At 44.3% G+C, this 26,222-nt stretch overlaps 1 protein-coding gene across 17 annotated transcripts in view; it reads left to right on the top strand.

Moving 5' to 3' along the window:
* The window catches only part of SIPA1L1 (signal induced proliferation associated 1 like 1), a 503,209-nt gene that overhangs the window by 112,183 nt on the left and 364,804 nt on the right, over window positions 1-26,222 (top strand). For 7 of the 17 annotated variants that reach the window (XM_079911869.1, XM_079911868.1, XM_079911859.1 and 4 more), the window contains exon 1: window positions 12,358-13,108. The exons of 6 other annotated variants lie outside the window; for them this stretch is intronic. The gene's annotated coding sequence lies outside the window, so the exon portion shown is untranslated. Of the gene's footprint in view, window positions 1-12,357; window positions 13,109-13,152; window positions 13,466-13,500; window positions 13,619-22,928; window positions 22,958-26,222 lie in introns of those variants that run through there. 4 more of the 17 variants (XM_079911874.1, XM_079911878.1, XM_079911861.1 and 1 more) reach the window with 4 other exon arrangements.

The raw sequence follows: 26,222 nt of genomic DNA, 5'->3' as shown, positions 1-26,222 counted from the left end.
CATTTAGCAGGCACGCTGGGTGCTTTCCCTGTGCATCCCACAGTTTCAGGTCTGCTGCTCTGGAGTCCCTTGCACGTGACTATTCCCAGATACTCCACGTGTGCTCCAGCCTCAGTTCCTTTGTTTGCTGTTCTCCCTCCAGGAACGCCCCACCCCCTCTACTTCTTCACCACATGGGCCAAGATCCACTGGCTTCGTGGAGCCATCCCCAGCTTCTTGATCTCTTTTCCATAAACTCTAATTATGCTACTTAATCCCGCCTTATCCTATTTTGTAAGCTCTTTGATATGGATAGCAAATCCCCCTTCATGGCCTAATTCCATTAATTCCTGCCCAGGGCAGAAAGATCCCACCTCAAATGGTTCCCCTTTCTGGCAAGACCTGTCTCCCAGCCATCTTTTATTTTGAGGAAGTGTTTTTACTTCTCATCTTCCAAGACAGAAGGAAAGGTGGGCCTACAGGCCACCCCCACCATTGTATTGGGTTTCAGTGATTGGACCTCAAGAAGCACAAGACTTCTTCCACCACTATTGATTGTTTTGGAGGTTTTTTCTCCTACATTATCCTCCTCAGCATCAAAATCAATTTAAACTGAAGACTTAACGTTTCTGTTTTCTCCCAAGTACCTACGAATTTCCTTAAGGGCTGATACCTAGACTTATACTTCTTACATAACTCTTCCATCCTACACGTTTATTGTTGCCTGCAGGACCTCTTCTATGGGAACTGCCACTTCCACAGCTATGCCATGGTTCCTTTATGCCCTTTTGTGCAACATGGTCCTGGGCTCCTGGTCACAGCTGATTGGGCTAGAGGCAGGCACCTGATCCAAAGCTGGGTTTGCCAGGGGTTTTTTTGTTTTGTTTTGTTTTTGTGGTACGCAGGCCTTTCACCGCTGCGGCCTCTCCCTCCGCAGAGCACAGGCTCCAGACGCACAGGCTCAGCGGCCATGGCTCACAGGCCCAGCCGCTCCGCGGCATGTGGGATCCTCCAGGACCGGGGCACGAACCCGCGTCCCCTGCATCGGCAGGCGGACCCTCAACCACTGCGCCACCAGGGAAGCCCGGTTAGCCAGGTATTTTGTAAACTTTTCTCTTAGGGAATTTTGTAAACTTGGGAGATATTTGAATTCTGAATGAACCCAGAAGGTATTTTCCCCATGTGGACAAAAAAGTCGAGGAACCAACCTACAGAAAGAGAGAAGGATGCTATAGAGGCAGATGCAGGGGGAGAAGCATGTGAGTGATGGAGAGAACTCGGATGGTACTGTACAGTTGACTCCTGAACAAGGCGAAGGCTAAAGGTGCAGAGTAGTTGAAAATTCAAGAATAATTTATGGTCACCCCTTGGTATCTGTAGTTGCTTCTTAGCCTCAGATTCAGCCAAACACGGATTGTGTAGTACTGTAGTATTTACTACCGAAAAAAATCCAAGTGGATCCCTGCGGTTCAAACCTGTGTTGTTCAAGGGTCAAGGGCCTACCCCTGGGTATCTTGGAATCAGAATTTTCGGAATAAAGTCCCTGTTTCATTCCAGCTAGTTCTGGAGGCTACGAGGAAGTCTGGGAAGAAAAAAAGGGCAAAAGGGGTTTGTGGATGGCTTTTAGGTAGCCAAGCCATGGGGTCTAACAAAATGTGTATTATCTCATTTAATCCCCCAAACAATGACGTGGTTTTTAAAAAAATCCATTATTATTACTATTCCTGTTTTAAAGGTAAGAAAATCAAGGCTTAAAGAGGTCAAGTAACTTATCCCAAAGCCACTTGACTACTAAGGGCAGAGGTGGAGGTGGGATGGAGGCCAGGTCCTTCTGTCTCCACCACGCTGAACTGCCTTCAGGTGAGGACCAGTGGGTGTGATACTTTCATTCTTGCTCCCATAGTATCAGTCTGGACTAGGGAGATTTGAATGAATTCTACAAGTCAACCCTGCATCTTTGAGTTGTCCCCAGCTACTTGGCGGGGACCGTGATTTGTGCTGCCCTCTAGAGGAAGTATGGAACAACGAACTCGTAACTGCGCAGCATCCCTAGGAGCCGGAGCTGATTGTCCTGAGAGGTGGAAGCAGCTGGGGGCAGCAGTCCTGAGAGTTCCACTGCCAGCCAGAGCAGCTCACATGGGCAACCCGCACCACAGGCAACGATGAAGATCCACTCTAGCAGTGCCAACCACAGCCACCATGAGAGGACAGCAGGAGGTGCCTTTGAGAAGAGTCCACCCTACCAGCATAAGTTAGGGTTGCCCTTGATATCTGAGATGGGCTTGTGCAATGGGGGTGAGGGGAAGGGGCAGGAGAGGTGAGGGGAAGGTAGAGACCATGTTTAAAAGGGCAAAACCAGTGGGAATGGAGGGAGGTTCAGGAAACATTTTCTTTTCCAGGAACAAAAGCTTCTTGACCAGGAGCATAGAGACCTCTGAAAGAGGGTAATGCCTCAACACATAAGTGTTTAGTCAAAAGGGATGGGCCCTTGGCCTTCTCCTTTTGCATTTAAAGAAACAGAAGTACAGGAAAATTAAATAATATTAGAGTTGAGTTTGAGTCCAGAAATCCACACCAGAATCCAAGGTCTAGTAGATCTTCCTCCACTTCACAGGGTGATCATTTCTCTGTGTATCTACAGAATAAATTTAAAAATTACATGTATTGGGGCTTCCCTGGTGGCGCAGTGGTTGAGAGTCCACCTGCCGATGCAGGGGACACGGGTTCGTGCCCCGGTCCGGGAGGATCCAACATGCCGCGGAGCGGCTGGGCCCGAGAGCCATGGCCGCTGAGCCTGCGCATCCGGAGCCTGTTGCTCCGCAACGGGAGAGGCCACAGCAGTGAGAGGCCTGCGTACCGGAAAAAAAAAAAAAAATTATATGTATTGTCCTCAGCCACTTCTCATACCTGAGTAAATGTACTCATCACTGCCCCCCAAGTAGAAAGAATCAGTGATACGGAAAGAAACTTTTAAAAGTTTCATTTCTAAAAAACAATTTAGGATATTCAGGGTGAGTGCTGAGCTGTTTTAAGGTCCTGAATATACTCGAACCATCAGCATTATTCATTCTTACTTCTTTGCTCTTCAATAAAGGCTAGGATGGCTTTAATGATCCAGCTGTGCTCCTTGGTATGCCCACCGAAGGACACCCTCGTTACATATGTTCCCTGCCCTCAGGAACACGCCAGGTGTGATTTCTCTTGCAGAATCTTGCTGCGCTCTCCCTGGATGCCTTGAGGCAGCTGCAAACTCAAGTGCCCCTGCAGTTCCTGGGTCCTTGTGAATGTCGCCTCAGCTCTGGCTGGCAAGGGAACAAGCCAGATGGTTCTAGGAGGCCTCAGCCCACAACTTCCAAGTCACGAGCAAGTCTCTTTTCATTTCTAGGGATTTTAAAAAGACGGGAGTGGAGAGGGACCTTTTAATTTTCCCCACCTTCTTTCCCTGACACATCCTCGACCATAAAATCCGATGAAAGGAATAAAGAGACAAGGGTGACTGGAAGGAAATTTCCACCTCCTCAGAGAATATTCAAGTTGTTTAAAAGGGCAAAGAGCTCCCTGAAAGGAAATACTATTGAAGGGATGAATAAAAATATTTGAAATGATCCAAAGATGATTTCTTTTAAAAATGACTGCTGGAGTAACGTGCTGATCCCTACATAGGAAAGGATCAAAAGGATGGGTGAGCCAGGACTTTCAGTCCTCCTGGAATTTGTATGGAGCCCATGTTAATAAGAAAATCATCAGAAAGCCAGGAATAGCTTGAACAGCTCAATGGAGTATGTTTCAAAAGAAGATACCTATGAGAAGGACAAGAAAATCTGTGATGGTGCTTTCAATTAAAACGTTATTTAATGTGACGTACCAGCAGCTATAGGCTACCGCCTCTCACATTTATAACTCTAGCTCTGACCTTTTCTCTGACCCATGGATTTCTAAATATCATGCTTTAAGTGTTGTATAACCTCTTAGGTGCAAATTTGAATATGTCTCTGCCTTCTGAAAATCCTTCAGTGGCTCCTTATTGCCTACAGAATAAAGCCCGAGCTCCCGAATGTATCACCCAAAGCCCCTTGTGACTGGTCTTCATTCTCTGTAGCTGACGTTGGTGCCTAAACCCTGGATTGTCTCCCTGCCCCAGGCCCCCTTATCTTCATGGCTTCAGAAGCTCAAGGAGGCTTCCTAGTAGCAACATGCTTTCTACCCTTTCTAAGATCAGGTAAAGCCAGTTAGCGATTTGGCCACTCCATCAGGACGGAGCCCTAATTCTCCTTTGCTATTAAACTTTGTTCATTTATTCCACAAACATTTATTGAGTACCTTGCTTGTGTTAGGAATTATGCTAGAAAGTGGAGATCTAAGAGGAAACAAGACACATGTCATGCCTAAGAGTTTATATACTGAGAAAACTATGTGTATTAGTTTCCTATGACTGCTATACCAAATTACCACAAATTTAGTGGCTTAAAACAGCACAAATCTATTGTCTTGCTGTTATAGAGGTCAGAAGTCCAAAGTGGGTTTCACTGGGCTAAAATCAAGAAGTCAGCAGGGGGGCTTCCCTGGTGGCGCAGTGGTTAAGAATCTGCCTGCCAATGCAGGAGACATGGGTTCGAGCCCTGGTCCAGGAAGATCCCGCATGCTGCGGAACAATTAAGCAGCAACAATTACGCAGCAACTACTGAGCCTGCGATCTAGAGCCTTCGAGTCACAGCTACTGAAGCTCGCCTGCCTAGAGCCCGTGCTCCTCAACAAGAGAAGCCACTGCAGTGAGAAGCCTGTGCACCACAACAAAGAGTAGCCCCTGCTCACCACAACTAGAGAAAGCCTGCACACAGCAGCGAAGACCCAACACAGCCAAAAATAAATAAATAAATTAATAAGTCAGTAGGGCTGTAATCCTTCTGCAGGCTCTAGGGGAGAATCCATTTCCCTTGCCCTTTCTTGTTTCTGGAGGCCACCTACACTGCTTGGCTCATGGCCCCTTCCTCCAGTGTGAAGCATTTCAACTCTCTCTCTGGCTCTGCTTCCAGGGTCAGTCCTCCTTCTCTAACTCTAACTCTGACACTTCTACCTCCCTTTTTTTTTTTTTTTTTTTTTTTTTGTGGTACGCGGGCCTCTCACTGCTGTGGCCTCTGCGGAGCACAGGCTCCGGACGCGCAGGCTTAGCGGCCATGGCTCACGGGCCCAGCCGCTCCGCGACACGTGGGATCCTCCCGGACCGGGGCACGAACCCGCGTTCCCTGCATCGGCAGGTGGACTCCCAACCACTGCGCCACCAGGGAAGCCCTACTTCCCTTTTATGATTGCATTAGGCCCACTTGGATAATTTCAGGATAGTCTCCCCATCGCAAGATCTTGAATTTAATCACATCTGTAAAGTGACTTTTGCCATGTAAGGTAACATAGGCACAGGTTCCAGGCATTCAGACATGGAGAGCTAGTCTGCCTACCACACTCTGCTAGCCCTTTTACTTTGTCTTTAAAACAGCACTCTTTGCTCATTCGGCAAGTGTGCATCGAGTGTCTACTATGTGTCAGGCACTGTTCTAGGTGCTGGAAATGCAGCAGTAATAAAGCAGACACTCTAGGTGAGAGGTAGACAGTAAACCGGCCAACAGGTAAACACTATGTCTGGGGGTGATAAGGACTCCAAAGAAGAATAAAGTTGGGTGATGTGCCTGGGGAGTATGAGGTTGGGGGGGCTGCTATTTCATAAAGGGTGACTGTAACAATCAAGGTCCAGTTAGGAGACTAGAAACCAGTGTTGGTAATTCAAAAAGAGGGAATTTAACACCGGGGAACTCTTACGTAGGTGATGGAAGGGTTGAGAAGCTAACCAGGATGATGAAGCAACCCAGAGATTCTTAACACTAGAAAGTTGCTATCACCCTTAGCCTAAAGATATTACCAGAGCCTGGGGAAGGTTCTTACCCAATACAACCTGGGGCCAAAGAGGAGATGTATCTGCTGCTAAGACACTGCCTGAGGCAGACAGAGAGGAGGAGAGAGGTCTGCCCCTTTATCTGGCCACATTCCTCTCCTGCTTCTCAGTGGCTGAACCCACCCAGCTAGAGGCAGCAGACAAGGAAGCCTGGGAAACACAACCCATGGGGGGTCCACTCCCAGTAAGATATCACAGGAGGAAAGACAGCAGGCAAGAGCAAGACAACAAATGACCAACACGGTTGCCTTGGAACAGACACCTCAAGGAACTCAGAGAGTGAGTCATGTAGACACTTGGGGAAACAGTTTTCCAGGCAGAGGGAACAGCAAAAGCAAGGCCTGGAGGCAGGAGAGTGCCTTGTGAATTCAAAGAAAAGAGAGATGCGGATATGGCTGGGAAGAAGAGAGGGAGGGTGGGAGGAAGGAGATGAGGCCAGAGCTCCAGACGAGAGTCAGAGAATGAACAGCTTTCCAGGCCAGAATGGGGACTTTGGCTTTTTCTCTGAGTGTGATGAGAAGGCCTGGAAGGCTTTTGAGCAGAGAAGTGACCTGATCTGTGTTGCTTATGCTCCACACTCTGGTTCTGTGTGTAGAATAAAATATTGAGGGAAAGGGCTGGAATCAGGAGACCAGATAGGGAAACTCTTGTGATAATCCAAGTGAGAAACGGCTTGAATCAGAGAGGGAGAGTCGTGGTGGGTAGAAAATGACTGCATTCTGCACGTATTTTGAAGGAAGAGCCAACAGAATTCATTGCTGGTCTGATGTGTGATCTGAGAGACACAGAAGAATCAAGGACAACTCTAAGACGTTTGCTCTAAACAAAAACCTCTGAATCTCTGGAAGGGTACCCTTAACTGAAGTAGAGAAAACTGCAGGAGGGCACTGGTTTGAGAGGATTTTCTGGAGCTTTCCAGTTTTAGACATATGAAGTTGGAGATACCAACTACACAACCAGTTGGAAACGTTGAGTCAGAGATGGATGTGTAAGTCTGGAGTTTGGGGAGGCATCTGGACTGGAGATGTACATTTGGGAGTAGTCAGTATATGGATGGCATTTAAGCTATAGGACCGGTGAGACTGCCACGGACTAATAGGAGCCCACAAAGAGAAGGTGTCTAAGGACTGAGCTCTGGGGACTTCTATGTTTAGAGATTCGATACTGAGAAGGCCAGAAAGGTAGGAAAAGAATCAAGACAAAAACTCTTTTTTTTCTTAAACTTAAATTTAGTTATTTATTTATTATATAGAAAAGACAATTTTTAAACAATTTTATTGGAGCATAGTTGATTTACAATGTTGTGTTAATTTTTGGTGTACAGCAAAGTGATTCAGTTATACATACACATGTATTCATTCTTTTCCAGATTCTTTACCCATATAGGTTATTAAGAATACTGAGTAGAGTTCCCTGTGCTATATAGTAGGTCCTTGCTGGTTATCTAGTTTATATATAGTAGTGTGTGTATGTTAATCCCAAGCTCCTAATTTACCCTTTCCCCCCACCCCACGTTATTTATTTTTTAAATTTAAGTATAGTTGATTTACAGTGTTGTGTTAGTTTCAGGTGCACAGCAAAGTGATTCGGTTATATGTACATATAGTGGGTTGGCCAAAAAGTTCGTTCGGGTTTTTCTGTAAGCTCTTACCCCAGTGAACTTTTTGGCCAACCAAATATAAGTATATGTATGTATATATACATATTCTTTTTCAGATTCTTTTCCCATATGGGTTATTACAGAATACTGAGTAGAGCTCCCTGTGCTATACAGTAAGTCCTTGCTGTTTATCTATTTTATATATAGTAGTGGGTATAGGTTACTCAAGACAGACTCTTAATCCAGAAGCTATGTGAAGAAATTGTTTCAAGGATAAGAGTGATCAACCTCTCCCCAGTGGCTGAGAAGTTGGGTGAGGTGAGGATAGGAATTGCCTACTGGATTTAACAATGAGGCAGTCACTAGGGACCCCGAGAAGACCTGTTTCTTCTGGAGTGGTGGGTGAGAATGGCTGCTCAGAGAGGATTCAAGACAATGGAAGGGGAGGAATTGAAGATAGCAAGTGTGGAAAAACCTTTTGAAGAATCCAGTGGCGAATTGAAACAGAGGGAGATATGGAATCTATGAATGTTTGATTTTTTACCAAGCAGATATTAGAGCATGCTTGTAAGCACTCAGAAACAATTCCAATAGAAAGGGAAATTTTCCTGATGCAAGAGAGAGGTGACAGTTGCTGAATCAATGTCCTGGAGTCAGAGGGGATGGGACGGGTACACAGGTGGAGAGGTTAATCTTGGCTAAGAGCACTGAGAGTTTATCCTAAGTGCCAGGAGGACAGAAGAGTACATGCAGACAGATGCAGGTGGGTTAGTAGATAGAGACGTAGGGATGGAGTGTGTGCTACGTTCTCTTCTGGTTGCCTCTATTTTACCAATGAAAGATGCATGGCGGTTATCTGTGAGTAATAAGCAGGAGGTTTGATGGAGGAGGAGAAGGTATGAAATAGTCCTTTAGAAGAGTGGGAGGGTGGACAGGAAGTGTAATAGCTTTGCTGAGGAATGTTCGTTGATTATACAGTAGTTGATGTTTTTTTTTTGTTTTTTTTTGTTTTTTTTGCGGTACGCGGGCCTCTCACTGCTGTGGCCTCTCCCATTGCGGAGCACAGGCTCTGGACGTGCAGGCTCAGCAGCCATGGCTCACGGGCCCAGCCGCTCTGCAGCATGTGGGATCTTCCCGGACCGGGACACGAACCCATGTCCCCTGCATCAGCAGGCGGACTCTCAACCACTGCGCCACCAGGGAAGCCTAGTTGATGTTTTAAACATGTAATAAATACTGTAATGTAAATGGGAGAATGAGGTGTTCTAAGAAATCTAGTATTCAGGTCAATAGAATTATATCACCTAGGGCTGAAACAATAAAATCCTAAAAGTGAAACAGCACTGGATATAATTTAATCTTGGATGATTTGAGGAGCACTTTGGTCCTTCTTTATGGTTGAGTCATTTCTCTGAATATTAGTTAGTAATGCCCTATAGCTGTATAGCCAATAACAGGAAGTTCTGAACTGATGATACAGGCTGGGTAGACCAGATTTTAACTGTAAAACATGCAAATGTGAATCAATGTTTATAATATTAATAAAAACATATATTTTCCTTGCTTGGTAGGCCTTTGTGTCAAAATTCATTCCATATTTGATATGTTAGGGTGCATTGTTGAGTAGAAGCGAATAACCAGAGGAAGGTGAATTCAACTGAGCTTTAACAAACTGAGAAGTTAATAGGGAGGGAGCTCGTATCAGAGAAAAGGTTACATGTCCCTTGAGCGTGTCGGGGAGGGGGCTGGGCAGAAGTGGATAGACAGCCAACAGATGGAGTGGGCAGGAAGTGGCTGAGATCTAATCTGTGCTTGACAAACTCTCTAGTCTCACTTTCCCTCTTCTGCTGCTCCTTGTCTGCTATTTTGAAACCCCAGGAAGGTCAGGGAAGATGCAGACAGAGTGCCTTGACCCAGAGAACCAGGTAGTTGAAACCTCAGCTTTGGTGAATTTTGCCTTTTATTTCCTTCAGACATACTGCTGAAAGTTCTGCCACCAATGAGGGGTAAATAGTAGCCTAGGGTCTTGAAAGAGCAGTTTTAGAACCCTAGGACAGTCTTTACTCTTCCACTATGCCTGAAGGTTAGGGAAATTATCTTTGTAATTTGAGGCCAATACCCATCTCTTGAGCCTCATAAGAAACACTGAAAAAAGTTAATAGATTTGGCTAGCACTTGGGTCAGTTTTTTCAAATGTATCAAATGGCTATCTGGGAGTCATAAAACAGGTGGTTCTGAAATTGTACTGGGTTGGTGGATACAGATTGGCAGCCATCCTTTAAGGGCAAAACTATGTTAAAAGCCGAGCCAGGGCAAATGAACAAGTGATTTACAATAGTGTGCTATGTTATGAAAGGTAGCTCCTGAAAACAGATCAACAGGATTGATGGTGATGCTCCAATGTGTTTCTTTGTAAAACTTTGATACTAAAAATACCAGTCTGTGAATTTAAGACTCACCCTTCTTCTCCTCCTTCCTTCCTTCCTTCCTCCCTCCCTTCCTTCCTTCGTTTCTTCCTTCTTCCCTTCCTTCCCTCCCTCCTTCCTTCTTATAGTTATTTTGGTGGGGGTGTGGATGTATTTAGTTTGGGTCTTTGGGTTAGCATATTTATTAAATAACAAGAAATCTGTTTTGAGTTAGTGTAAAAGTAAATAACAATGGATTCCCTTTGAAATTACTGTAACATGGTCAATTTTTAAAAATTAATTAATTAATTAATTTTTGGCTGCGTTGGGTCTTCATTGCTTCATGCTGGCTTTCCCTAGCTGCGGTGAGTGGGGGCTACTGTTCATGGGGTGGCTTCTCTTGTTGCAGAGCACGGGCTCTAGGCACTCAGGCTTCAGTAGTTGTGGCATGTGGGCTCAGTAGTTGTGGCTCGCGGGCTCTAGAGCACAGGCTAGTAGTTGTGGCTCACAGGCTTAGCTGCTCCGCGGCATGTGGGATCTTCCCAGACCAGGGATCGAACCCGTGTCACCTGCATTGGCAGGTGGATTCCTAACCACTGCGCCACCAGGGAAGTCCCTGTTGTTTTTACAGTTGAGACGAGAACTTGAAAAGCAACTTGTCAACATGTAGCTGAACTTTGTGAAACTGACCTACTGTAAAATGAAACATTTAAAAAATTCTGTTTGATGTAAAAGGAAAATATCTGTTATTTACTGGAAATTTGTATAGGTCTAAGAGCCACAGAATTTTAAAGCTATAATGACCTAACATGTGGGCTACCCCTCATTTTAGAGTTGAAGAATCAGAAAGATTAAATAACTTCTCAAGGAGACTCAATTATTAGCAACACAGAAAAACTCAAGACGTAGTTTCCTGACTTTGTCTAGTGTTTTTTATCACTGTATCACTATATCACTAGGTTTCTAACATAAAAACTTTCACCGACATGACATTTAAGCTTGCATGTAACCTAAAAGAATCTTTATGTACTTTTTGGGTTTCTAGTTCCAAGGGATTTATTTAAAAAATGGTTTCCCCGTATTTATGTAAATAGAGATGGAATTTAAAAAAAATTGAGATATAATTCACATATCATGGAATCTATTATTATTATTATTTTTTTTCGGTACGCGGGCCTCTCACTGTTGTGGCCTCTCCCGTTGCGGAGCACAGGCTCCGGACACGCAGGCTCCGCGGCATGTGGGATCTTCCTGGACCGGGGCACGAACCCGTGTCCCCTGCATCGGCAGGCGGACTCTCAACCACTGCGCCACCAGGGAAGCCCCACGGAATCTATTTTTACTCATTCATTTTGACATCGAAAGTTTAAGCTTAACTTCTATTAACAGTATCCATTTTATTTAGGCAGTGAGTATATAAAACCCCCAAAGAAAAGTTTCTACAATCAAAAGAAGAAACAGGGGATGAGAAAATGTCATCTTCATTCTCAACAGCATTTTGGAGTAGGTAGGATGGTATCTGAAGAAGCTTAATGATTACCTGGTCCCCCATGGTGAATAGGGTTTTTATGACACAAAGATGGAGAAAGAGAAAGGAGGGATTGTAACTCTTGAAAAATAGGTAATAATGTGTGAACAGAAATGGAAGGATAGTTTAGCAAAGTCAAAAGCCAAACTGTGGAGCAGAAATTCATAGTCTAAGCATAAGTACTTTCCAGGGTAGGGTGAAAGTACTGAGGACACGTACAGCTTGTGGCGTTCATTTCCCACCATAGACATTAAGTAAATACCTACTATGTACCAAGCCTGTGGAAGCGCTGAGAATACAAAGATGGATAAGGCAGGTCCTCAAGGAGCTCAGTCTGGTGGTGGCGGTGGTGATGGGGGGGGGGGCGGGGAGGAGAGAGGGAGCGTACGGAGTGGGTGAGGGGTGGGGGATGAAATTAGACAGGAAGGTCGAAAAACTGAATATATGGTAGGAAATTGGGGGTTCAGATATGTGCTGACTTCTATGGCAGAAATCTGTCCCAGAATCTCTTAAATAATTAGCCTCATTTGCCAGATTTAGCCAGATATCATGACGCTGGTCTTCTCCAGATGCCCTCTCAAATAGGTTCTAGCTTCTAGCCCTTGCTTTCCCCACCATTAGGGCGTCGGGCAAGGGAGGGGGCAGGTTGCAAACGACACCCACGTTTGCTGCCTGGGCTCTCTGCAGGAGACAGGAATCCAGGGCTTTGCCGTCGTCATAGCAACGAGGAGTTCCGCGGTCCCCCACCTTCCTCTAATTCCTTCCACTTCCCCCGCCGTCTGGGCTGAGCTGCCTCTTCTCTCGCGAGATTTGAGCGCAGAGCTGAGCTGCACAGCGGTGATCTCACCCGAGAGTTGGGGAGGGAGTGAAGGAGGGGAAGGAATGGGGCGGGGAGGGGAAGGGCGAGGGAGGCGCCGCCACCGCCGGCAACTTTGTGAGCGAGTTCACTGTCTGCGTGAGCGAGTGAGCAAAAAGTCAGAGCGGCGCTGAGTCTCCGGGAGGAGGGTCCCCGGGGAGGGCCAGGTCTGGGCTTCAGAGGCCGGCCCCCGCCAGCCACTCCACCCTCTCCTGCTTCCGTGGCTCCCTCCCCATTTCCTCCCCCCACCAATCCTCCCGGGCCTTCCCGCCCCCTCTGCAGTTACCTGTCCCCTCCCCCACTCGGCACGCACCTCCCCTTTCCCCCGCGTCCACTTCGGACTTTGGCCGCGGCCGCTCAGTCACACCGAGTTCGCTTCCCGCGCCGGCCGCCCCCTCAGCTTTTTCTCTTGGAGGCAGGCGGGTGGGATGGGGAGCGCTGAGCCTCGGAGGCGGCGCGAGTGGGGACCCGAGCGCCCAGACAATAGTTGATGCCCGGGGACTGGGGCACCTCCGCCCCCACTCCGCCGGGAGCGCGGCCCCAGCCGGCTGCTCTCCAGCCTGCATTCCGCGTCCCCTTCGGAGCCAGGCTCGGGAGTTGGGCTGATTCCGCCCCCGCCTCCCCCGGGTCCCCCTCCGCTCGGCGCCCGCCCCTGCCTCGCCGCCTGCCGTTCTCCGCAGAGCAGGCGGCGAGTGAGCGCGCGCCGACCGTCTGTAAGGTTTCTTTTTTACCCCAGGGAGAGCGCGCGGCGGACGCGCCCCGGACGTGCGGCGGCACCGGGAGGCCGGGCCGAGCGGTAAGTGGCTCCCGCGCCCCGGGTCCGGGCAGGGGAGCGGGGGTGCAAGACTGTTGACAGCCCGCACCCCATTTCTGGCCGGGGCTCGGGTCCAGGGCACGGAGCAGGACGCCGAGAGGCCGGTCAAAGTTTTATTTCCGATTTGGTGGCGTGCTGATAGCGCAGCCCGGCGGGGGGCGAGTCCGAGCTGCACTGCGCCCGGCGCGCGCGGGCGCGCGCACCTCGGAATCCGAATCTGCACAACTCTCCGCCAGGCGTCTGTGAGAGAGGCCAGGAGACCCGCGACCCCTTGGGGTGGCTGCGCCCACCAGGCTGCTCTCGTCTCCACCGGGAGACTCTTCCAGTTCAGTCACCTGGGTGAGCGCTTTGCAGGCTATGCCGGAGGGACAGGCCGAGAGGTTTGATCGTGAAAAAGGGGGAAGAGCAGCTCGTTGCCCGCGGGTGGTTCGTTTCTCTCCCGGGGTCTGGGGGAAGTGAAAGCCGGAGCTGCTCAAACCTGCTTTTCTTGGAGTAAGTAAACCACAAGAGGGGTGGGAAGGCGAGAAGGTACTGCAAAAAAGAAGTTTTTCTCCTTCGCCCCATCTGTTTCCAACTTCTATCCTGACCTTAAAGGGTATTTGCCAAGCTCCCTATCGCTCCACGGCATTTCTAGGTGGACAAGTAATCTTGTTGGACAGGTTGAAATTTCATTGGGTTCACCGTTTGGAAAACATAGGCAAGGGAAATGGCTCACTTTCAAGGAAGATGTTTGAGTTGTTGATGCTTGTTTTGAAGAGAAGCTTTGGGGACTGATGGATCCTAGACTGCATTTACCTTACAGATCTTATTTATTATGACGGGTATTTTAGAGGCAGCACTTACTGAAATTCTTACTACCTGCTAAACGATTACATTTCTAAACTGGGAGCCAGTGACGCGATGCAAATTTTAGAGTAAAGGTGTTGACTTGAATCAGGTTCCAGGTCTATCTGGATGGACTGGGGTTGGCGTTTCCTCTGTAAAGCAAACCTTTCATGTTGAAACTCTGACTCAGACTCTTAAAGACATTGTTTTTATACTGGTACTCTGTGGGAGTTAAGTGTCAACTTTCTCTCGTTTTCTCATATGGAATATTCATCCAAGGCAAAGATTCTCTGACTTAATCTTTTGGAAAAGTACAAGATGAAGTCCTATACAATCATTCTCTGCACCCAGTTTAGTAACAGTATTTTCTCTAAAATCCTGATTTAATGACCTTCACCTTCCCCCTTCATTTTTTGAAAGCTGCAATTAAGCCACCTTTACCAGGATGAAAAAAAAAAGCCGATGGAAATAATATAGAACAGTAGAAACAGCAGTAGTCTCAGATAAAAGGTTTTCATAAAGAAGTTTATGGTCACTGAAGTGTCTGACTACTAGATGACATACCAGTTATTAACGAGAATATTAAAACTTTTTTCCTATGGAATAAATTATACTCAGGCATTAGCAATTAACAGTGCATTCAAAATGATTTGGGTGATGATTTGCACGTAAATGGCTAGGGGCAAAATAAGAGATTTTGCCAGATGAATGGTATTATGTGGCTGACAACTTATTTTCTTATCTCTTTATGCTTAAGTAAAGGAGTCCTGAAGTTGACTGTATCATTAGATTTCTCTAGTTGACTGAGAGAACAAGTTTGGCAAGTGGCTCAAGACAGTCAGTAGGTGTTGCTGTTAGCTTCTCTGCGGTTCCTGGTACTGCTCCTTGAGTTTGAAATTGCAGTTCTGGTGCAGTGAACTTTTTAGAGGTGAAGTGTCAGTATTAGTTGTGAGTTCATCGTAGGATTCTGTGACAAGGTTGACTTGAACTCCTGGTAATAATTGCAGTAATAATTGCAAAGCAGCTCACTGAAATTTTATATGACTTTCTTACTTACATACTTTTCCTGACTTTCTTAACTTTGCTTTTGCATTGAATTAGGTGTGTAATTTTGGTGTAGGTCTCCCCACCCCCACCCGCCAGCCCATCTTGATTTTTTTTAACAAGTTTTAAAGTACACCTTCTAGTAATTTTATTTTTAAAATTTTTTTATTTTTTAAAATTTATTTATTTATTTATTGGCTGCATTGGGTCTCCGTTGCTGTGCGCGGGCTTTCTCTAGTTGCAGTGAGCGGGGGCTACTCTTTGTTGCGGTGCGCGGGCTTCTCATTGCAGTGGCTTCTCTTGTTGTGGAGCACGGGCTCTAGGCGCGCAGGCTTCAGTAGTTGTGGCTTGCGGGGTCAGTAGTTGTGGCGCATGGGCTTAGTTGCTCCGCGGCATGTGGGATCTTCCCGGACCAGGGCTCAGAACCCGTGTCCCCAGCATTGGCAGGCGGATTCTTAATCACTGTGCCACCAGGGAAGTCCTTCTAGTAACTTTATTGAAGTCATGATTTTGCTTGAGATGAGCGATTCTGTAAACTTTGGAGGATCTTGGTTGACTATGAGTTGGGACGTGTGTCCGTTCTGTCTTACTTTTGCAGTTTGAGTTTTTCAATACATGGCTGTTTTCTATCTCTTTGAGCTGTGAAACAGGAGCATGAGAATAGGCAGAACAGTGTAAGAGTATGGATTCTTTGACTCTTTCCAGTTTAGGGGAAAGTATGTAGTGATTGATAACATGGTTATGTGCTTCTACTGGTCTTCACTGTCCTGCTGTCATTTCTGTTGGTCCACTTCAATGTGCATATGAAGTGTGCCTAGCCTGAAGATTTTCAGGTGACGTGGCAGATTTGAGCCTTTTGATTCACTGACCGAACTGGACTTTCTCTAAGGAAGACAAATAGACTCATCCCCCACATATAGAGCTAGTGCTCTGTTATAGAATGCTTCTTTCTTCCTTTGGACTGAGATTGCAGAAGTTCATATCTCAAATTCAGAAAAAAAATTTTCCTTCATAATGTCACCATATTCCTAATCTTTTGAGATTTGTATTAAGTCAAAAGGTAGTTATTGAGTGCCTCTGTCTGGGAGGCATGCTGTTGAGTTCTGTGGTTCTAGTGGTGGGTAAAAGTGTGTTGCTTGCCTCAAGGAACATACAGTGCAATGGGGCCATTTGCAGTGACCTTCCCTGGTTTGGTGTTCTGATACGCTGAAGCCCCCATAAAAGTTTTGCAGAGCAGGCAATTATTTGAGTTGTAACTTATTTAAATTAATTTTTTTATTTATAATAAATTTAAATAAATTTATTTTAGGCTGCATTGGGTCTTTGCTGCGTGCGGGCGTTCTCTAGTTGCGGCAAGCGGGCCACTCTTCATTGTGGTGCACGGGCTTCTCATTGGGGTGGCTCCTCTTGTTGAGGAGCACGGGTTCTAGGCGTGCAAGCTTCAGTAGTTGTGGCATGTGGGCTAAGTAGTTGTGGCTCGTGGGCTCTGTAGTTGTGGCTCGTGGACTCTAGAGCGCAGGCTCAGTAGTTATGGGGCACGGGCTTAGTTGCTCCACGGCATGTGGGATCTTCCTGGACTAGGACTCGAACCCGTGTCCCTGCATTGGCAGGCGGATTCTGAACCACTGCACCGCCAGGGAAGTCCTAAATTAATTTTTTAAATAATGGGGCCCAGTATTTGTCCTCAGAAGGCCTGGGTTTCAAATTTTCCAGCTATGGGATCTTAAAAAGTAATCGAACCTCTTCCTGAACTTTCTGAAACAGCGTCTTTTTTTGCAGCAGTGGGCACAATGCTTGCTTCACTGCTTTGCTGCAAAAATTATTGAGAATATATGTACGAAAGTAATTTGTAAACCATAGTCTTACTTGCAATTGCATTTTCTTGCTTCCTGATGAACAGATTCATAGATTGTTGGGTTTAGGAGGGATTTTGAGTATAAATCATTTCACCCTTCTTCCCCATTTTACAGATGAGGAAACTGAAGCCCAGAAAGTTGAAGTGATTTTTTTAAAGGGTGTAGAAGAACTAGTCAGTGATCATGCAGTGATTGGAAGGCATGTTTTCAGATTTAACTGTACTCTTTTGCTTCCTGGTTTTTTTTTCCCCCCTACCTTAGAGTCTTATGTTAAAATTTATTTACTGCTCTTTCCCCCCACTCAAGTGTTCAGTATTTATTACATGTCTAAAATGAGAAGAAGAAAAACTTAATGAAACAAAATGTACGTGAAGGTTGAAAAGCCATGAAAACCACACGGATGTAGTGTTTGGTAACTCAGGTTTAGAGTTACTCAAATTACAAAGTTATAGCAAAAGAAATTGAGTTAGTTAAAGTATTTACATGGTAGAGCCTGTAGGTTGTTTTTTTTTTTAAAGGAATCTTGGTTAACTCAGAGCGTAATATACTTAGATGTTCTTTAGAGAAGCCAGACTTAATTTGTTGTAGTTGACCACCTTTTTTTTCTCTTCTTAAACTCATTTTTCATTTGTAAAAGAAAGTGGTGTGCCTCCCTTATTTTTGGAACAGTGGCTTCATGTATGGGTTACTGGGGGCAGGGGTAGGAGCTAGGGAGGATCTGTTAGGTGGAGGTATAATTACACATAAAACAGGACAGTGTTGTAGGAGCTTCCTGTTGAAAACGTGAGTGATTTCTATAGCACCACCCAACTTCCGCTGGGGTAATCTGAGCCAGGAGAGAAGAAACATCCCTGCCCCTTGGGTGACTGCCCTTTAGATGAGGGACTCTCCCTTTCCCGAGGAGGGTAAAGCATTATGTTATTCCTTCAGCACTCACAAAAAAATCTGTGTCTGTTCCACATACAGTGCTATTTAAAATAGGGGTTTTCTACTCTCCCTTTAGATCGACAGTCCAACTTTATATCCATTGCGCTTTTACTGGTTTGGTGTGGGAAATAAATTGGCCTCATTGGATTTTTGTTTTTAGTTTTCTGCTGTGCTTAGCTAATAAAGAAGAAAAAAGCCAAACAAAGCCCACACACTTTGATGGCCCTTTGTTTTCCAAAGGTTTAATACAAATTAAGTTACTTATCCTCAGATGAGAGCTCATTTTTTCTTTTGGTGGGTTTCTGATGAGCTGTGGAGCGAGTCATAGAAACGTGGGAAAGAGCCCCTTTTCTTTGGATCTCTTAAAGGCAGGTGATTTGAGTGAGGGTTAGAATAGCACGAGTGTGACTGGGTTTGTGATCAAGTGGGTAAGAAAATCCACTGGGTGTATCTTTTGAGGGTAAGGACTGGTCCACATCCATTTTCTCCTTTTATTCTGGCCTGGGAGGAGTGAGGTAACCCCAGTTGCAAAGGTAACATGAAAACTTTCTTGAAAATCTAGAGAGATGACACCACAGTGACACAGAGGAATGTCAGGGGCTTCTTTCATTGGACGTTAGTCAACAGTAGTGCATTGGGGGTGTGCCACAGAGGCAGGCGAAGCTGTTTCTCTTGGCCTCAGGAGGTCTGGGATGAGAATTTTCAGCCTGTAGATTTCTAATTTGTTACTTGTCATGTTGCACTAAGTTCCCCCTCTAATTAGGATTGTAGTATGCCTAACTTTAAATTGTGGGAAGCGGGCAATTACATAATGTTAGATTTCCCTTTTTTTTCAATTATGGAGAGGCACGAGGAGAATGTATGTGTGCTGGAGAACGTTGGCCTGCAGAGGGAGGGTTACTGATGTGTACACATACAGGGGTCACTCAGAGGCAACTTGAGCCAACTGACCATCCAACCGTGGCGGCCGCTGGATTCCTTTATTCCTCTCTCCTCCTCCAAAGCAGGTCTTAGGTTAAAAATGAATTTCGCAGACACCAGAGTGAATTTTGGTTATTCCTCTTTTCTCTTTCTGTTTTTTGCAGGAAGCCTTTTACCAAAGCTACAAGTATAGTCGTTGGTAGTTTTTTTGTGGCTTAATGTTTTGCTTCCTTTTAGAATGAGTTCCAAACTTCTCGGAATAAAGCTGTTTCGAAGTAAAAAGCAAAGGACCATGTGCTGAATGACCACGTTCCTATAATCGAGACTTGACTATGATCAATATCATTTACATTGGCTTTTATAGTATCTTTTTCGAATTCAGTTTTTTCATATTCTCAATTATTTGCCTAGATAGGGATTCTAGTTTGATATATTCTAAGCTCCTTGCATTTCCTTTAACATCTTAGTTCTCAGAATTGATTGACTATTTGTTTTTACAAGTTTCTTTTCATTTCTTGATGCTTTCAGCAAAGCAACTGTGATAACTGAACTGTGGTATCTCATGCCTTCAAGAAGAGAGGGTACTTATAAGGAGATACCAATAGGATATATAATTATACATTAATAGAATGTTCTAAAATTTTCACCCAGTTTGACTAACTTTTATTCCTTGCTTCACTTGTACATAGTTAGGGAAAAAAATGGAAAGAAGTATTTTCCCATATTTTTGCAAGAAATATAAGCATGTGACTTTTGGGAACCATATTGCCTTTTCTTTCAAAGACTTAGAAAACAAGTGTTCTTACTCTTGACATGAGGGTTAGTGTGTAGTTGATTTAACTCCTCCCTTTTCCCTAACCGTACTTCTGGCTGCCCCAGCGAAGACCTCAGAAGCTTCTGCCAATATATTTTGTCAGAGTCTAACTTCTGAGTAGCTGGAATTTCATGTGTAAAGAGAGGGTGCTCTGTGTGTATATATGTTTGGGGTGGGGTTTGACTCCTGGCTCAGAATGTGCCCTTGGGAAACCTGTTAGGAGGCTTGAGACTGAATGTGGTTCCTGACCCTCATCTCTTTTCCAGTTTGAGAAATGCCTGTGATTCTTCCAAGTCTCAGTGTTACTTTTTTTTTCTTTAAATTGGCATCTTAGTACTGATCCTTTGTAATAGGAAATGAGGTATAATAATTGCATGACGATAATGTTTCAGTAGATACATGATAGGTTATGGAGAGCTATAGGATTCACAGAAAAGGCCTATTAAAAGTTAGAGCCTCAGGGCTTCCCTGGTGGCGCAGTGGTTGAGAGTCTGCCTGCCGATGCAGGGGACATGGGTTCGTGCCCCGGTCAGGGAAGATCCCACATGCCGCGGAGCGGGCTTGCTGAGCCTATGCTCTGCAATGGGAGAGGCCACAACAGTGAGAGGCCCACGTACAGCAAAAAAAGTTAGAGCCTCAGCCTAATAATTGCTTTCAGTGGGATTGTTCTGAAGGTCATTTTCAAGGGAGCATTTTAAAATAGTGGTTTTCAGCGGGTTGGGCCAGGTGTGTGTTTGGGGGAGGGTGGAGGACCTCAGTGAACTCTGGGGTATTACTCTGGGTAGAGGGGTTGGGTGGTTTGAAGAAACTCAATAGGTGATTCTGTTATGCTTCTCTCCCACCCAGTTGAGAACACAATGGCTTTTATGTCATTTTTGGATTTATGCTTGACAGTAAGGTAAAGGGAGGGCCTTCGATCACGTGTACAGTTCCCTTGATTAAAAAAGACAACTTGGAAGAAATTTGGAAATGACTGCCAGCAGGTGAAAGGGTCAGGCTGCTTCGACTCCGGCAGTGGAGGTAGAACGAGTAAATCCAACTTGGTGTTTGCACTTACTTTTTTTATTGGGATAAAAAACACATAGTGTAAAATTTACCATCTTAACCATTTTAAGTATACAGTTTAGTTGTGTTAAGTATATTCATATTGTTGTGAAACAGAAGTCCAGACTCTTTTCATCTTGCAAATTGGAAACTCTACCCATTAAACTACTTCTCCTTTCCCCTCTCCCCATCCCTGGGACTCACCATTCTACTTTCTGTTTGTATGAATTTGACCTCTTTAGATACAGCATATAAGTGGAATCATGTAGTATTTGTCTTTTTGTGACTGGCTTATTCCATTTAGCATAGTGTCCTCAAGGTTCATACATGTTGGCATGTGGTAGGATTTTCTTCCCTTTTAAGACTGAATAATATTACATCGTATGTCTATATCCCATTTTATTTATCCATTCATCCATAGATGGACATTTGGGTTGCTTCTACCTCTTGGCTATTGTGGATAGTGTGGCTATGAACATGGGTTTTCACATAGCTCTTTGAGACCCTGCTGTCAATTCCTTTGGATATATACTCAAAGGTGGGATTTCTGTATCGTATGGTAGCTCTATTTTTACGTTTTTTGAGTAACCTCCATTCTGTTTTTCATAGAGGTTATACCCCACCAGCAGTGTACCAGTGTTATTCCTCATCCTTGCTAACACTTGTTATTTTGTTTCTTTGATAGTGCCATTTAATGGGTGTGAGGTAATATCTCATTGTGGTTCTGATTTTCATTTCTCCGTTGATAAGTTATATTGAGCATCTTTCATATGCTTGTTGGCCGTTTGCCTATCATCTATGGAGAAGTGTCTTTTCAAGTCTGCTCATCTTTTGATCAGGTTATTTGATTTTTTTGTTGAGTTGTAGGAGTTCTTTATATATTCTGGATATTAACACCTTATCAGATGCATGATTTGCACATATTTTCTCCCATTTTGTATGTTTTCTTTTTGCTCTTTTGTGTCCTTTGATGCATGAAAGTTTTAAATTTTGATGTAATCCCATTTGTCTATTTTTGCTTTTGTTGCCTGTGCTTTTAGCGTCATATGCAAGAAATCATTGCCAAGTCCAGTGTCATGAAGCTTTCTGTGTTTTCTTCTGGAAGTTTTATAGTTTTAGTTCTTACATTTAGGTCTTTAATCCATTTTGAGTTAATTTTTGTCTGTGGTGGAAGACGAGGATCCAGCTTCATTCTTTTGTGTGTGGGTATCCAGTTTTCTCAGCCCCATTCATTGAAGAGACTGTGCTTTCCCCTTTCAGTGGTCTTGGCATCCTTGTTGAAGACCAGCTGGCCATATACACGATGGTTTATTTCTGGGCTTTCTGTTCTAGTCCATTGATCTGTTTGTCTGTCTTTATGCCAGTACCACCTTTAGCTTTTTAGATTACTTTAGCTTTGTAATACATTTTGAAATCAGGAAGTTTGAGTGACACTTATTTTTAACTTATGCTATTGTAGGTGCTGAGAAATAGAGAAGTAATAGATTAACAATTGAGAAAACAATTCAAAGAAGTTTTCATTTTTTGGAGGGGACTAGACCCACTTAAAGAATGAAGTAAGGTGATTTATTTACTTATTTATTTTAAAATTTATTTATTCATTTATTTTTGGCTGCGTTGTGTCTTCGTTGCTGTGCGAGGGCTTTCTCTAGTTGCGGCGAGCGGGGGCCACTCTTCATCGCGGTGCACGGGCCTCTCACTGTCGTGGCCTCTCTTGTTGCGGAGCACAAGCTCCAGATGCGCAGGCTCAGTAGTTGTGTCTCACGGGCCTAGTTGCTCCGCGGCATGTGGGATCTTCCCAGACCAGGGCTCGAACCCGTGTCCCCTGCATTAGCAGGCAGATTCTCAGCCACTGCGCCATCAGGGAAGCCCCCATAAGGTGATTTAAATGGCAGAATGTATGTGAGGCTGTCAATCGGCAACTAGTATAGTAAGAGCTATAGTCTAGCACTTCATTGGATATTGAATCCAATGGCTTGCAAAAGCTTCAAAAAGGTGATGGGCCTTGAATTGGTCTTGAAGATTGGATGTGTACCTCAATGGGTATAAATACCTCAAACCATCTGTGTCAGTTCTATCACTGCACTAAAAGGGGGTCTTTAATGAAAGCCTCTGATAGTAATCTCAAGATTTTCAATGGGGATCAGTTATTATAAGACCCGTCACTATTTTTTTTTCTTGACACTCTATTGTCTTCCCCATTCCAATCCAGTAGTTGCTGATTTGCCATTTCTGCTCATTGAATAGCAGTGGGCCACGTACAGAGTTAGAATACTTAGACACAGTATGGTTTTATTTTCTAGGATGTGCAAAGAACACAAAATTCACCTGACTGGGTTGTATAGGATGAGTTGAAGGATAGAGATTGAACCCAGAACAGCAAACTCAGTGGCTGCTTTAGTAAGTAATTTAGGCTACTTAAGACATACTTTCTCACCTTCTTAATGAAACTATAAGGATATTTTGGTTGGGTGTATTACTTGAGGGTACAATTGGTAGAATTTCTATGGAGGAAAAATGTAGTATGCTTGCATATAGTAGGCCTGTAGTAAAGCGTTGTTTAGTGGTGACCAAATGAATTTAAGTCTACATGGGTGGGTCCATAAGGAGTAATTTACTCATTTATTTCATAAGTATTTATTGACTCTCACTCTATGCCAGGGGCTAGTGGCTGCTTCAAGTGGAAAAGGATGCATGGCTCCTGCCCTCATGTGGCTGCCATTCTTTTAGTGGTTGATGTGGTCCTTCTCAGTGTTCCAGTCCGCACAGCTGGTTGGATTTTTCTTTTTTTTGCCAAAGGCCACCTGTTTTACTTTTGATGCAAAACAATTGTAGTTGTTTATTATGAAAATAGTTCTACATTAAATATTCTTTGTGTGGAGGAAGAAAGAAACACTAGACAATTCTGCCTTTTGGTTTCCAAGGAGACCTGTCTTGGCTAAATTTACTTTATCAAGTGCTTTTCTAAGTAACAGAACTGAAGGAAACTGGCTTTAATGAATTTTGCTTAAGGTTTTCCTGAGGACCCAGATATGGTTTTCAAATCTTCGTTTCCTCTACTTCCAAGCCCTCTCCAAGAGCATCTAAACACCTAGTTTTGGCCGATCCTGGATTTTTCCATTAATCGTGAGATCTTAAAAGTCATACACCCCTTTCGGATTGTCATTGATTTGTTCATTCATTTAACAGGTCTTCATTGTTCACTTATTATATACCAGGTAACTTTTTCATTTGTAATAGGAAGGTTGAGGGTTGAATTCAGTTTCCTTTAAGGCCAACTGTTAAAATTCTGTGAATTTATTATTATGGTTTAGTGAGATTAAGGGCTTTTTTTTTGCAGATAGTAGAAGTGTTTTTGAAAGAGCTTAAAAAAAGAGAAATTTAGAGTTTTTGTTTTTAACTCAAACATTTTAGTGGGAAAATTCCTCATTGGTGGATAATTTTAGTATTAATTTCACTCTGATCTGAAAATAATCAACATTTTAACTCAGCTGAAAGTCTTTCCTTGTAATTTTGGCAGGAGACAGTTTTAAAGCTAGCCTTTCTGATGTTACTTGTAACACGCTAGAAACTTAATTCCTGTTTCAGATGATTGGTGTAGTGCCAGCGTGTAGAGTTTTAGAAATGCTTAGCACCTCTTCTCCTAGGTGCCCAGTTCTGTGTCTTTTAGAGCCCTTGTCATTTATGTGTGAGGCGGTCTTGACGTATGGTGACATCATGTCACACGGAAGATCTGTGTACCAGTGCTGTGATAATAAGCTGGCATGCTGCCAAATCCGCAATACTCAGATAACCTAGTGTGAGATTTCATGGCTTTTTTCTTTTTTTAATCTTTATTTATTTATTTGGCTGCGCCGGGTCTTCGTTGTGGCATGGGGGCTCACAGTTGCAGCATGCATGTGGGATCTGGTACCCTGGCCAGGGATCAAACCCGGGCCCCTGCATTGGGAGCTTGGAGTCTTAGCCACTGGACCACCAGGGCAGTTCCTTCATGGCTTTATAAAATGATATTTTTATTTTAATTTGTTGTTAGAAATTTGACATAGTATTGATTATGTGTTATAAGGTTCAGTTACGCAGAGTAAAATTTAAGAATTTTCTCTCATGTGGATTGTTGGCTGTTATAAATCTGGTCTCCTGTTACCAAAAGAACATTGGAAGATTTGTGTAGCCCTGGCTCTGTGACTGTGGCCATTTTTCCTTCACTTACTAATCAGCAATATTCAGTAAACACCTTCTAGATAGGTGGCAGATACTGTTCTCATCCTGGATATACAGCAGTGAACAACTCTGAGTGATAAGGGAAGCCACTGGAGGGTTTTGTACAAAGGGTTTTGATCTGACATATTTGAGGATAGAATGAGGGTTTGGTCTGACATATTTTTAGAGGACAGAACTCCATTGTGTGGAGAATAGAACTCCATTGTGGGGGCAGAGGTGGAGGCAGGGAGATATTAAGGGTTCTAGCAATGACCTAGGTGGGATATGATGATAGCAGTGGTGGAGGAGATGAGAAGTGCCTGGATTCTGGACTCATCTCAAGTGAGGCTAACATGACTCACAGAAGGGTGAGTGATACGCAGTGAAAGAAAGAGTGGAGTTAAGGGGAACACCAAGGTGTTTGGCCTGAGCAACTGGAATACTGGTGGTGCCAGGTATTGAAGTGGGGAAGGCTGGAGGACCAGGTTTGGGTGGAGAATTGAGCTGATGGGTACATGTTGGGTATGAGGTATCCGTGGGTGAGGTCAAGTTGGCAGCTAGGCAGGTCCGCGAACCCTCACGAGCTTCAGTTTTCTCATCTGTGTGAAATGGGGAAAGTGTTTGCCCTTCTCAGAATTCTTGAGATCAAATGAGAGAAAAAAAGTTCCAACTTCTAGAGTAATGTCCCGTTGTGATGGTCTTATTTCTGGAAAGTAGACTGGTTTCCATCTTACATACTCTGTGGAACTGCTTAACCCATAGGCCAGAATGTATTGTGGAAAGTTGGCGTTTTCCCTCCAACAGCTGGTTTTCTCTCTGGGTAGATGGAAAAGCTTTCTCTTTGATGCATTCTGTGATTCCTGAGCAGCTTTTGGGAGAACTTGGTATTTTGGTTCCCTCTGGGGTGTCAGAGGGCTTCACTTTGTGTGGAGCCATTGGGGCAGTACGTGGTGTGTGGTACCAGACTCGCCCCTTAATAAACATGGCTTCAGGCCAGAGTGATTTTATTTACGTGGGAGGATGTTGTAGTAGGAAAAACCCTGGCTCTTTCCTTTCTCAAAGTCTCTATTTTTTATGCTTTCCATAACTTGGATCAGTTAACAAATAGGGTCTAATAGACCATATTTATTAGGGAGACCATTCTCCTTGTTTCCTAATGCAGAATGCCTATTTACATATTCCTAGGTTTTTTGGTTGCTTAAAATTTTCTTCTGGGCAGGTGAAATATGCTAAATATATATTTGAATCCACTGAATTAAAATTCATTTAAGATTCAAGTAAAAGTGTTGAAAGCATCAGTCATATTTCAATCAGTGATATTTTGAAGTTATTACATGTCTTTCCTTGGAGGTAGTAGCAAATGGTTGTATCTTTGAAATGCAGTATTTGCTGATAATTGATACCTTCTCAACAGTTAGATGTTTCTTTAGGAACATCTTCAGTCAAGAGATAGGATGGTGGTTCT

The sequence above is a fragment of the Stenella coeruleoalba genome (genome assembly GCF_951394435.1).
Source record: "Stenella coeruleoalba genome assembly, chromosome: 2".
Classification (NCBI taxonomy): Eukaryota; Metazoa; Chordata; class Mammalia; order Artiodactyla; family Delphinidae; genus Stenella; species Stenella coeruleoalba.
The sequence above is the reverse complement of the archived record's forward strand: the minus strand, read 5'-3'. Positions and strand labels throughout refer to the sequence as shown.